The following is a 15,023-nucleotide window of genomic DNA, read 5'->3' as shown; positions in this document are numbered from 1 at the left end:
GACTGAGCCGTCCTTTTTTTAAAATCCTAGTAAAAGTCACTGGAAAAACAAGTTGTACCAAAGCGAAAAAAGGGGGGAAGTGGAAATAACCCACGCAGGAAGGACAAGCTATGGGACTGGGAGTTTTCAGCAGAGATCTTGACCGTCTGACCCTCTGCACCCCACCTCTCCTGCCTCAGCTCCCCTCTGAGCGACTGGCTGGGTGACTAAGACACCGCAGCAGCACAGCCTCCACCAAATGAGCGCGCTGTGTAGATCCAGTGGGATGTGCTTCATCCGGGCTGTGGTGCCACGCGCGATGACGTCATCGACGCTTTCTTCAAATTTCACGGTCCAAACTAAACGTTTGCAGTACGGAACAGCACTGCCCACATCTGTAGAGCACATTTTTCCTGCCATTTTTCGTTGGTTCCCCGTGCACAGGACTGGCTGGAGAGATGCAAGGAGACTGGAAAGCGCGCCTCCGGGTTGACTGGGCGGGCCTGGGGCTGGACCTCGCGGGGGAATCTCTCCGACTCCCCCTGCTGGACTCTGCTCCGTGGCTGCCTTGGGTGCTGTTTCGGTCCACAACGGCCGGGTCGTGTGTATGGAAGGTGACTTGCTTTCTGAGCTGGGGCCTGGCCTGAAGAAGCGGATCACTGGGGCCTGGCCTGGTGGGGTTCACCCCCCTTCCCGCTCCTCCTTCACTTTGCTTCCTGGCCCGCGGGGCTTCAGCAGCTTTCCACGAGGTAGGCCCTTCTCCCCGCAGGCCTCCTCTGCCCTGGACCCGCCAACTACGGACCAAAACCCCGGACAGTGAGAAGCGAAGTAAACGCCTCCTCCTTCCAGTGTGGTGTTGGGTACTTTGACCCGTGACAAGGAACGGAACTCAGACTCAAGGTTAGCAGCTTTTCTACACCATGCCTCTGCCGTGCACGTTTCTCCCTCAGCACCAGCGGACGGTGTTCTGATACTGTGAGCCAAAATAAACTTTTTCTCCTTCAAATTGTGCACGTCGGGTATTTTGTCACGACCAAAGAAAGTTTGAAAAGCTGTTTAATACCATCAGTTATACTGTTTCCATATCTTGGCTATTGTGAATAATGCTGCAGTGAATATGAGTCCACACCACTCTTTATTGTACTGATTTCCTTTCCCTTGAATATGGAGCTCCTCTATCTTATGGTGGTCGCATTTTTAATTTGTAAGACGCCTCCACATTGTTTTCCAAAATGACTATCAATTTACATTCCCCCAGCAGTGTGCCAGGTCTCCCCCCTCCACACACACATTCTCACAAACATTTGATCTTTTGTTCCTTGGGGAAAATTCATGCTTACAGGTACAAAATGATATTCTTTACTCACACATGGGTGAGAACCTCAAAGCACTTTTTGCTTATATGAATTATAGCTCTCAACATTCATAGTATTAGAAACCAGTGCAGAAATTTTAAGATTAATTTAACTCATCTAAAATAACAATCATGGTGGGATGGGGATTTAGCTCCTGCCTTGCAAGCACAAGGTCCCGAGTTCGATCTCCAGTACCAAGGGAAAAAAAGTGAATAAAATAACAAATCATTATAAGGTGACATAAACAACCGATATAGATTTTATTTTTAAAAAAAACTTATCTTCCAGTACGAAGAGCAATTAGTGAAAAGGTGACGCTGTTTTGCATGTTTGCAACCTGCTTAATATGAGGCGCTGGGTCTGTGTGTCTGCTTCTACTCAATTTGATGCTGTTCTGGCTGAAGTCTATGAAGAAAATCTGGCTTCCCGCAGACGTTTTGCTGGAAAAAAGTGGACACAGTGGATACCTTAAAAGGGCAGAACTTGCTAAAACTAAAGGATCACCGCTGAGTAGCGGATCCTACAATCCCGTGACAGCCGCAACCCAGGAGCACTCAGCTGCCATCTGCAGGACGCAGTCAGACGATGTGCCTCAAGGCGCAGTGCCTTTCTTCCTTTTTCACCACTGTGGTTGGATCCTCTTCACCTCTCCTATTTAGTTTGTTTAGCTGCAGAGATGATGCCACATCAACTCGCTCTCTGGCACTGCAACACCCTGTGGGCCCTCGGCAGTTGCTTAACACCAGCGCGATGCACCACTTCTCACGAGATTTGGACATTTGTTAGGCAGCCCTGACTATGCTTCAGCATTCACTGATTTATTGCTTCTGAGACTTTGTTCGCCCAGAGAAATATCTCCTTCCAAGGAATACTCACTTTAATTCCCAACTTCTTCACTACCATGGTAATGCTGAATTCAAGAAGAAATGCCATTTTTCAAAAAATTTTCAAGTGCTGAAAATATTTGGGACCATGTATCTGTTATATCTTAACACCTTCGGGACACATATCAAAAATTTGCAAGAACAGCTTTTTTATTTTTAGACTAATTTTCAATTATCATTAGTGCTTCCATGAGTAAAGATTAAATCACAAATTAAGCTTGTTTCCATAGCTTCCTGATTAAAAAATAAATTGACTTTCACACACGCTTGTCAGATAAGATGCAGCCACTTGGAAGGAAAAGGGAAAAATCAGCCTGATCAGGAATCTAAGACACCAGCAGAGTATGATCCATTTGCTCAAAACACGCTCTGCATTTTTCAAGGGCTACAGAGCTAGTGGGGCCGCTGTCGTCCCTGAGGTGGGATGGCAGGGGTTTGCACCACAGTTGGTGTCCACTCCTCCTCTCTGCTGCCCATGTGCACATTAAAGTGGACCTGTCTGTCCATCTGAAAGAAGGCCGCGCACTTCTGAATTATCAATGCCAACAAAGCCTGTTAATGGAGTTCCTCGTCCTCCTCTTCAAGTGGAGCCATCTTTGGCAAATCTGGTGAGTTCCACAGAGAAAATATTTCAGGCAGTTAGAATGTGTAGAATGTTCCACTTTTACATTTCTTTTAGAAGACATACAACAGAAAGTCAAGGGTGATTAGATCCCACACTCAGTCAATAATCTGCAGTCACTGCTGCAGTCCTAACAGTCACAAACTCTCTTCCTTATTTTTCATTTCTTTATATTTTTCGCTAATGTCAGTGTGCCTATGTGCAGTGTGTCCACATGTGTAGATTTTCTTACTAGCTCTAAGCTGAGTTCCACTGCTACTGACAATGACCTTACGCCTCCTTCGAGGACACAAGTAGCGCTTAGCCTCCCCTAGAGAGCTGCTTTTTCTCTGCAAGTCCTGGCCTGAGCCAAGCCCTGCCAGGTCCAGGGCGAGCCCGAATGAGGCCCAGCATATTAGAGCAATGACACAGATGGCCCCACCCCTCGAGCTGTTTATCCTGCTGGTTTGTAGAGCCAAACAGAAATGTTTTCAGATTATCCAAATACTCTTTCATCTGGTTCAGGGCGGTTGAAATATTTCTGTGTAGCTGAGGGAGTCTGAGTCGACAGGGATTTTCTTTCCACCACAATATCTGATATCCAATGCACTGTCCTCTGCACATCATCAAAGCAGCTCGCGTCCCAGCCATCTGGACATGGTTGAGTGTGTCACCCAAGGTGTCACATGTTGAAATTGGATCTCATGGTGAGGCACTGTTGGAAATAAGCACCCAGGCTCAATTTGTCAGGGCAGATAGTAAAGCACTCAGACATCAAGAAATCTATACAAGGCAAGTTTTTACTTTTGCAAAAGGGTGCAAGCTCGACCAGCAACGAGGCAGCAGGCACACAGAGGGACCAAAGCAGGCTCGTTTTATCACTAAGGTGTGAGACGGTGGGGTTCAATGTTCACGATCTACCCTGGTGGGCTAGTTTAAGGATGCAAAGGGTTCCTGGGCAGGGTTGCTAAGGGAGGGGAGAGTGGGATATGAGGCACTGAAAGTCTTTGCTGTCAGCTGTGTTCCCAGAATCTAAGCTGAACAAGAATTTTTGTAATTCAGTATGCTCAAAACAAAGATGGGGGGCATTCTAGAATGAGCTAGACTTTGGGATAGAGCCATTCTCTTGTTTATATTTTTGATAGAAAAGGCTTTGTTTCTTACAGTGTAAGAGGTTGAAATTTAATCCAACTGTGGTGATTGGAAGGTAACTGCGGTTGAGTTCACAGGTTCCCCTCCCCCATGGATGGAGCCTGGTTGGCTCTGAGAGAGCCTGGACAGACAGATGCACACTCCCTCTTGTCCTATGCCATCCATGTCTCCTGGGGACTCTGTCAGACAGGAGTCGGGGATCATAAGCAGACCCTTGACCTTGCACCTTCAGAATTGTGAACCAAAATAAATCTCTTTATAGCTGTGCCAGGCTGTGGTATGAAGTTCTTAGCAACAGTCATTAGAAGCAAATTAATATAGGGATTCAGGGTATATCCAGTCGCTGCTACAGGAACCCCTCCTGGGGCTTATCAGTGAGAGGGTTGGAAAACACCAGACTTGCTCCAGAAACCAGCGGTATCCACCCAGCCATGGCAATGCCCTCCTCTGCCAACTCATCCTGGCAGGTGGCTACCCCACAGTCTTCAAAACAACCCACATTTCTACTATGTCCTCCTGGCTCTGGCCCTATGCACCATCTCCTGAAATACAGACACAAAGCCTCCCTCCACTCCTCTCAGAAGCACCCTCATATTCAGGATAGATTGGTTCTCTGATGGGAACTGTCCCAGCCAGCCAACTAGCGAAAACCTAATTACCTTTCACACACTGCTGGATGCCAACCCCTCCCAGAGCTCCCCACACTAGGTCAGAAACTTCATTACATTATCTTACAGCACTCTTTACTATTTTTCCATGTACATTATCAGAATATGAGTTACACATTTGTTAATGGGATCATTTAATGAATCTGTGCCTCACCCCAATTAAAGAATCACACCAGCTTTTGGTCACTGTGACAAAATACTAGAAATAAGCAATTTATAAAGAGGAGAGGTTTATTCTGGCTGACAGTTTCTGAGAATTCAGTCCATTGTCTACTGGTCCTATTGCTTCTGTGCCTGTAGTGAGGCAGGGCCATTGAGAGAGAATTATGCGGTGGAAGACATTGGTTCACCTCGTAGTGCACAGGAAGGAAACAGAGAGACAGAAAGGGGATGGAGTACCAATATCTCCTTCAAGGGCATGGCCTAGGGACCCATCTGCCTTCCATTAGACCCTACTCCCTAAAATTTCCACCACCTCCAACACTTCCACAGCTGGCAACTATGTCTTCAGCATACTGGTTAATGTAGCACTTTCTATGAGCTAGGCATATTTCCAAACATTTCACATACTTTTCATTATTGCATCCTGTTAATGCAGTGAGGTAGGTGTTATCATTGTCATAACTTCTCAGATAATGAAATAAGGCTCTTCTCACCACCAAACTATTTAACTTTAGTGAGCCGCCGAAACCTCTAGATTGCTTACTTTTGGACATTTTCACATGAGACAAAAACAAGCTTCTGTCCTGTTTATGTCAGCATATTTTGTGATTTTTCTATTTCATGTATGCAAAAATACAGGCTTACTTCACTCTTTTAGCTGTTTTAGAACTGTGTATCCATACTCTTTTGACAGTCATGGTAACTCAGCAGACTGCACGTAGGGGCCTAGATATGCAGTATCCACCCTTATTTTCTACCATTATTTTTACTGATAATGTATGTACTAACTGAAGAGACAAGTGTGACTCATTGAGTGTTCTATGCAAATGTCTTTATCAGTATGTGCCTGCCTGGACATGAGCTCTTCAAGTTTTAAAAAATTGTATTAGTGAAATCCTTAGCGTGGTATCATTGCAAACAAGAAAAGATAGTGAGTAATTAGCAGAGTCAGTGTTGTCCGATGAACTCAGCAGAGAATGTCTTATGTGGTCAAATCTTTCAATTAACGATCATCTAACACAACATATCATCTTAGCAGTGTGCTGGCAATTGTTATAAGGCCAGTCAAAAAGCCAATTCAAATACCAATCTTCCTTCAGAAATTGCCAGAAAAGCCTGCAATATTCCAGGCTATGCACATGAATATGTTCCTTGCATTTATTATTTTTAAGTACTCTATTAAATAGGAGAGGATGCTTCCCAAAATAGAATAACAGATAATGCCTTTTATGTTACAGAATAATGAAATATATGAGAAGGTAAATGATGCCGCAAACTTGACCAGACTGCAATATGAAATAAATTTCTGGTTACATACAACACTTTGGCCACATCTAAATTTAGATAACAAAGCAAAAAACATACTTTAGCTGTTTAAAGACATTCTTTTTCCAGAACACTCGTACATGTAATGATTGTTTCTTAAACAGAAGACCTTTGACAGTGTCAAATATTCTATCCTACATAAAGGTAATTGGTGCCACTTTACTTTCATTACCAAACCCTGCTTTCACCCCAACAATTCCAATTACCAGTCACCATGACATTCCACAGGAATTGTCCAACAGGTATTGTGGATGGATGGTTCGCCGTAAGTACATCCAACCTCTTATTCCTACCATAAATAAGGTATCACTGCACTCTCTATTATATTCCACCACTCTAGGGAAGAGTGTCCTCCACGGCAGAGATAAAATAGATGAATAAGCTGAGCACATTCTGTACCTCTATAGAACGTGTGACGTACTGGGGCTGGAGACAAGGAACCTGGGCAATGCAATAAATGTACTCGTTAAACATATGGTAGAGGAGACACATGGCCCAATAAGGCACATGAAAGGCCACTCACACAAGCTCAAGAGGGCCTGGTTAGATGTTAAGAAAAAAGTGGGAGGTAGGTAGAGGCCTAAAGAATGAGAAGAAGGGGTCTAGAGTGAGGGAGGTAAGCCTTAGAAGTTTTAAGCAGGAAAGAAAACCTGATCAAATGAACTTTCGAGTGATTTCATTATCATGAAACTGCAACATGGGAAATTGATTGCAAAAGAGTGAGGTTGAAACAGGATCAGTTAGAATGCTGCTGCAGAAACCCAAGTAAGAGATGATGCCAGCAAGATTTAAGTTAACAGCAAAAGAAATAGTGAAAAATACTTTCCAAGATATTTAGGAAGCAGAATCAACTGTACTTAGTCATTGTTTGGAGGGAATGATTATGGGATTTCTGGCCTCGACACAAAGATGGATGCTGTTACCAGGCGCTCAAGTAAGGTGAGCAGAAAGACCAGATACGTGGGGAGAATGAAGCACTGGTCTTTCAGAGGTGCCACTGAGACACCATGGTGTCTCCATGGACACGAGTTACCCACAGTGTGGAAGGTCAGCAGAGGGATCTGGGCTACAAACACAGGCTGGGAAGTGAGGAGCAACAACTGGGAGCCATAGGGTAGTTGAGATTGCAAATGAAAACTGTGAAGAGTGAGAGGAGAGGACCTGGGGTAGGATCCTCAACAATACCGGTATTTAAAGAATGGAGAAATTCGTGTTCTAAAAGCCTATGTCTCTGACACTAAGGACAGGGTTCTGTGCAATCAACCACACAGTTTGGAATTTTAAGAGCCCTAGTCAAGTAGAAGCAATTCTGGTGATGCCTACTGGTTTAGCCTAACTGTGCCAGGCTTGAGCACCAGCAGAGTGAGTCAGACCAGCCAAAGCTGGGAGCTCCAAGAACCTGGGAAATTACCAAGAGCTCCAAACTCTAATTGCACAGAGAGGTATACAGAAATAACCATGATGTGGCATTTCAGTGCAAGTGGGGAAAGCCAGGCAGGCCACATACTGCAAAAGGGGGGTCAGGGCAAAGCTCCTAATCTTAGAACCCAAATCCTGACAGGAGGGTAGGTGGGGCAAAAACTGCATATGAATTTATTTCTCTTTAAATTGCTACAGATTAGTGTATTTGGGTGCTGTGTGTGCTTCACATACATCGTTCCTTCTCCTAAGAACACTGTAGGGAAATAATCTCTTCACAAATATCCACTACCACACTGACTCAGATCTTCTTGGCTAAGGTTTAATAATGAATATCATATTACAAATGACTTCAATGTTTATTAAGGAAGTAATCTCAGTGTTTGGATTTTCAGCAAAACTACCCCACATGCCTAGCTTTTCTTTAATAACTACGTTAAGTTTACTAATGAATTATTACTTAATTTGGGAGAAAATATTATACAAAACTATAAAAATACTAAAATAACCAAAAAGCATAGCACCTAATTAAAAGTGTCCTTGCACACTGATTTTACTTAGGATGATAAAAAGTCAAAACCACCACATCCTGCTCTACCCAGCAAATGTTATGAGACATCAGAACAGTTACCTGATGACCCTGCTTTAATAAATTAATAAAGTATGAGGCACAGAGAGGTCAACCCGTCCTAGAACTGAAGATTATGCCAGGCATTGAAGAGGAGTTTTGAAGTACAGATTTTTGTCAGGCTTAAATTAAAGAAGCTCAATGTCCTTTGGTGTCAAAGTATCTCAAATAACTGCAGTTTACTGATTCAACAAAAGAAGTTTATGTGGAAAAAAACATTTTCTAGGAGGAAAACCTTGTACTCTGACCAGGACAGAAAAACAGCTTCCAGGCCCAGTGCTCCAACTTCTCCCCGGGCAGCTGTTCCTGCCGCTAGGACGCTCTGGAAAATGGGTCGCACACTGCCATCTACTGTGCACCTGTGGAACTGCAGCCCTGCTCCCAGACCTTGACGGTAAGCCGAAAAACCAACCAATGAGCAACCGCTTTTCTTTTGCTTAGGAGCGATTTTATGAATACTGTGAAAAGATACAACTGAGAGATACACATATATGCAGTTAGATTCACAGGCTGATCCGAGGAACGGTGGAGCAAATTAGACAAGACACTTTCTCTCTGAGGGGAAATTAGTTTGTAACTCTTGTAATCACTTCCTGGCATCACAGAGACTACACAAAAATAGATTCTGGCTTTTTGGATCAAATCCCCAAGCAAAACACTCTAACTAAGGTGTCTGAATTATGTATATGTAAAAGAAAAGGAAATATCCAAGCAGTTCTATTTTATTTATAAGAGGCTGCTATAATTCTCTTCTAGCAATATCAGGCATTGATCATTTAAAAGTCAGTAGTCCACATTTCATCCACTGCTTCTTACTTAATCTTGGTGCCTGACTTCTGGACATTTCTCTGCAACAGTAATGCTAAAGAAGAGCAGATAATGCTTATTGTAGTCAACAGGATTGGGCAAGGGAAGACATTAAACACAGGACGTATAATTTCTAAGATTATTTTATGACAATTACCCAAAAAGTCAAATGCAAAGGAGTGCAAGAGACCAACCACACACTAGAAGCCCATCAGCTGAGGGCCTGGATCCCAAAGTGTCCCACACAAGTCCAGCTAAAGGCCTAGAGCCCAAGGCAGTGTCCTCCTCGAGTCCAGCCAGTGGCCTGGAGCCCACAGCGATGTCTCCTGCTTGTCCGCATTGAGGATCTGCACCCAGAAGGACCAAAGGCCAGTGGTGAAAGCTAGAAAACCTATGCCGGTGAGGCTGAGGGATCCACTTTGGAGCCAGGAAATGATGCTCACAGTGAAGACCAGAGCTCCCCTGACAAGAACAGCAGCCATTCCCAGAGCCAGCAAGGTCCTGAGCTCCTCCTCCTCCTCTGACAAGAACAGCCAAGTTCACATCAGGAAATCCATCTGCAGCAAGCTTCTCATAGGAAATCAGTAGGCCAAGATCTTCCCCTGAAGTTCTCTTTTTATGGCCATTGGTAACAATTTCAGGTGGATTCTCCACACTGAGACCACACAGATTTGGTTCAGCTGGGCCTTACAAGTTGAACTTTAGTCAATCCACTATAATGTTTCATAATGAACTGTTATGCCAAGGCTGGTTGGCAGAGCTTATAAGCAATTCTGACGGGTTAGGGAGGGGAAGAGAGTTCAGTAGAATTTCAGGAGGGACTTATTTAACCAAATTGTCAATACCACTGACTGAATACTGGGTGATTTTTCAATTTAACAAGTACTCACAAGAATACACAAGAAGTTCCTAACACTGCTGAGGCCTTGCAAGGCTGGCTTTGCTAGGAGTTGGCTGGCCAGTGAGAAGCACTGACATTCACACAGAGAGCATTCACATGCCACAGGCTTGAATACATCTGTGGCTAATGTGACAGGCATGATCCTGAGCACATTACTCTGGAAAAAGAACATCTTTAAGTGAAACCTTGAGCCGGTAAGGAAAAAAAATCACTCCCTAGAAAACAGACATGTTTGAAGAGAAAGGACAGTCCCAGGAGCACAGGGCAGAGGAGAGCTTGGCACTAAAAGCAGAGGCAAGGTGAAATTGCTGGGGTTTGTGCCAAGTTGGTTTTTAGCCTTCATCCGAAAGGCTGAGAGAGCTCCCTTACCACTTTTCACATTGTTTAGGTCAAGAAGAAATGTCATTGTGTTTTGTATTTTTTTAGGCAACCAGTTTTACTTAAGGAATTTCTACAAGAATAACTTGCTCTAAAGCCCTTGGATCTTTATGCTTCTTCCAGAAGAGCCTAACTCCCTTTTCAAAAGAAGCTAGCAGTTGCAAAGGCATGGCTAGCCCTTAGGGAGGGGAGAATAGGGCGAAAACTTCTGAGCTTTGACTGTTCTAGCCCTTCATTTCCCCTCAGGACTGGTCCTGACCTTTTAGAACAATGGTTCTCCTGTGGTGTTAAAACCTTTAACATGACCACCCACTGCTTTCACTACCCAAGGGGCTAAAGGAAATCACTGATTTCCTTCTCCCCAAAGTGAGATGGGTTTGTAGAAGAGGAAAGTGTTTTGTCCTTTCTCATCCTTCAAACATGTATTTATCTCATCTTTCTGAATAGTTGCTAGGAAGAACTCAGCCAAACAAAATGTCATTTGGGCCTCTTCTTTTAAACTTCCCCTGCTGGCATCATCCAAGTTCAATAAGGAACCTTCCAGTCTTCCCCTGCTCTCCCTTCCTCTCTGCACATGTTTATCCAAAGAGCCCATCTGTCACAGCCATCCACACCTTGGCCACTTACCCACTGCCTCTGGCCTCAACTTCCAGAGGACTTCTGAATTAATGGCCCTGCATCCACTAAGCCCCTTCGCAAGCTTTTCATTACTCACCCCCACTCTTCCCTGCCACTTGGTTAAAGCTCATCAGTGGATCCCTGTTCTTTCTAAGAGTAGGAGCGAAACATGACTTCTCCAGAGGTTTTCCCCAAGCACAGGCCTGGGTTGCTTTGATAAATCATCTCACAGAGCATCCGCCTTCTCCCTTGGGATATTTATCTTTGTGTATGATTATCATTAGTTTTATGTCTTTATTTTTATCAAAAATCAAATGATTTAGTGTGATTTGTGGTTAATATATGTCCCTTTCAGGAAACTATAATTCCTATCGGACAAGAGCAGTTTCTACCCAAGGTCTTAAAGACCTTGCCGAGACCAGCTGTATGGTACATGGTCTATGACTGAAGTTGCACAGAAATACTTAGAAGGTTTCATGTCCTAGTTAATGGTCTGCTGTCAGTGTCGTAAATCTTTAATTTCCAAAAAGAAGCATCCATATTTTGATTTTGAACATCAACCTGCAAAATTATGTAGGCTATTTTGCAGCCTACCTAGTGCTTGACATATGGGAGGTACTCAATATATTTATATAAATATATTTTTATATATGTATATATATTCCCCATGAAAAATTAAATGTAGAATAATAGCACCCAGGTACCTGTGGAGGCAATCTTACAAAACATGCAACTTCATGAATTGCATGTACAGTGGGAAGGCATCCAAAGTATAGCTGTCTCTTATTATCTTACTCTGAGATTCTCATGACATAGTCAAAGCACATCATTAAGAATTAGAGAGGAGTTCAAACTGTGATCTCCCTGAGAGGTAATAAAACTCAAATCCACTGAGGTGCAGAGACCTCCTATCATGACTGTCATTGCAAGGCTTGCAGAAGGAAGATGGCAAGCACAGTGGCTGAATCCTGCGACGGACACCATCAGAAAGGGGCAAGCGTTGAAGTCAAACCTCTCCTCTTCTCTGGTTTCCCACGGAAACTACCCTTCCTTCTGCCAAGCACAGTCCACCACTGACTTCCCTGATTAGCTCAGTGTCAGGCTTTTGCTTCATCTGTTCCTTAAGTCCATATGGATAGTTCACCCATGGAATGAGCTTAATTTCTAGGATGTTCTTCCTAGCTGTATGAGTCGGGAAAGTTATTAGATGAGTCGGGAAACTGAGATGCAGTTTCCTCATCTACACACTACAGATGGAACATTAGTTTGTAATGCTGGGTGGATTAGAAGTAAAGTGTGGACAAGAAAAAAAAGGGAAAATAGAAGGAAAAAGGTAAACAAAGCTTTTGTATGAAAGGAGAGGAAAGGGGGTTGAGGTGGGGATGAGATAAAAAGAAGAAGCAAGACATATCACGGACAGGTAAGAATTCTTTGTGATGAATGTGATCCTTGTGTATCTCTAAAATCTACCAATAAATGTTTTGCTTTAAAAAAGTAAAGTATGTCAGACACCTACCAATCTGGCATGCAGTTGGTACAGTAGTAGTCATCGTAGTGATTGTACTAAGAGTCTGGGGTCACCCAATGGGGCTCATATATTAACTGCTATTTACTTAACATTTGCTAAAGTAAAATAAAGTGTATTTTCCTCATTTGTACCACTTACTTGTCCTGAGTACCGAGATGTATGGTATTTAATAGATTTACCTATTTATATTTAATTTAAGCTGCCTGTATATACACAAATAATATTACTATTAACCCGAGTAGTTTGAAAGTCGGTTCATCCCTCCCCCATCCTGTTCAAGCAAACCAACTGGACTTAAAGCTCTTTAATCTTTCAAAACATTTCAGTGGTGCTTTACAGCACTGGAAATGGAGTGTTCAATGAACCTAGACTTTATGTACTTACTAAGGAATAATGGATTACAATCTCCCTGTTATCTTGCAGAGACAAAGGAGGAACTCTTTTGTCCCAAAGTGGTATTACTGACCTATAACACTTCTAGTCCTAGGCAGGGGAATTGGTAAGGAAACTGTAATACTGTGCCAGAAACTGAGCAAGTATGGAATGGAAGCATAGAAGCTACTTTCAGCTACTTTCTAAAATCAAGGTAGTAGAGATGAAGCTAAGATATAGTATTTTTAGCTTGTCAGAAAGGAAAATAGCAGTAAAATATAGATGAGGGAATCAAATTTATTTTCATTTTTCTCACCATGGTTGTTGTATCCCTGGACTCATAAAGCAATAGTAGTTAGAAATTAAAACAAGAGATTGCCAGACTGTGAAGCTTGAGTCAGTGTGACCATGGAAAAATTTAGATACCCAAGTTTCTATAATGAAGATTCACCTTCCGTCCACCCATTCATTTGATGGAGCAATAATTTTCAAGGCCATGCACTTTAATAGGTGCTAAAGGTAGAAAGTGAGTAACTTTGACTTTGACTCGAGGACCATGTTAGGCTGGTACCTCACATAAGCATCATTTAGTGTGCACATGCTCTACTCTCAGTAAGACGGGAGGGGAAATCATGAAGAAAGAGCTCCCAACTCTCTTGGAGGAATGGATAAGGAAGCCAGGATAACACTTGCTTACAAATCCTCTGTAAAATGGTCCACTCTGCCTAACAATGATTATTACCTGTGTCTTCTCCCTCTGTGGAGTCGCACACTCCTTATGAAGCGGCGGGGCATGTTCTAACTCTCCCTGTCTCCCTGCTGCTCAGCACAGAGCCTGGTACAGCTGTGATGAGGTGAGTCACAGAACGCCGTGGAGATGAAGGCTTAGTGATGTTACAGAAGGCCTGAAGCATACAGATATTCCAAGTATCAGTGGGTCAGAATGTAACAGAACAAGATGTGAGTCTTTCAAAGATACTAACTAGCTGGGACAAAGTTTTGAGGTCATTCATTTTGTCAATCTACTGCTCACTGCTAAATATCCAAAATGAGGGTACAATGAAAAAGGAGAATGGTCAGATTTGTGACGGAGGATTACCTGAGGAAAAAAAAACTGAATTTCTGTCACAGTACTTTTGATATTTCTTGAGAAAAAATTGCCAAAACCTTGATTTAAAATCATGTTCAAAAATACCCATATGTGAGCACAGCCAGTCCCCTGGGTCTATCTGACTTTCTGAAACCCTAAGATTCTCCACTGGTTCATGTAATCATAAAAATTTTCTTTCAAATTTATGAATCAAGCTTTTACTGTGAATAGACAGTGAGGGATTTTTAAAATGAATAGTCTCCATCATAATAGATGGTTCATGACATTTTACAATGCAATTATTGAAGTAACATAACATAATTGAGATTCTAGAAATGGAAATAAGTAGTAATAAGAGGAACAAAAATACAGGTGCAATTTTATTTTCATATTAAAATAAAAATATAATGAAGTAGGTGTAGGGGTTCATTGGAAAACTACTTGAGAGCAACAAATTTGTAATATTTCTGTAGGGGATGTCTGTAAAATGGTCTGACACATCTCTTGAGAGAGTATGGCTCTTTCTGTGAGCTAAAATCTGAGTGGAGGCCAGACTAAAGACAGATCTTTCAAACATGTCAAAAAAAGGCCCAATTGGTATTCTGAAGCTAGTTAGTGAACTCATGAACTTTCCTGGACATGAACAGCATCAGGGAATTTTTCCTGTGTGAGCACCAAATCAGAGATTATTTGAGATAAATTATCTCTCCCTCCCTCTCTCTCTCCCCCCCATCCCCTCCTGATTATTTTTGCAAAATAATTTGAATGCATCAAGACATTTTATCTTTAAATACTTTAGCATATTAAGAATGAAGGTGTTCTCCATCAACAGTCACAATGTCATAATCAAAAGTAAAACTGCAAGGTTCTACATTCCATTTGCTTTTCATGCCTTTAAATCGCCTTCATTCTGAAACCTCCCATCATCACCATCACCCTTCTTCATTTAAATTTTCAGGGCACTCACATGCCCATGAACCCACCTCCATTGTCCTATAGAACATGTCCACACCCACCACACAGGCCCATCTCCATTTGTCTGACTGTGAGGTCAAACTGGGCCAGAGTTTTTTAAAGTGGATCACAATGTTTACTGTATATTCATATCTTTCAATGAGAGACAGTCCTTTAAAAGACATTCAACATAATATATAT

The sequence above is a fragment of the Fukomys damarensis genome, unplaced genomic scaffold (assembly GCF_012274545.1).
Source record: "Fukomys damarensis isolate Sample0158 unplaced genomic scaffold, DMR_v1.0_HiC HiC_scaffold_14, whole genome shotgun sequence".
Taxonomy (NCBI): Eukaryota; Metazoa; Chordata; class Mammalia; order Rodentia; family Bathyergidae; genus Fukomys; species Fukomys damarensis.
Note: the sequence above shows the minus strand (reverse complement) of the source record.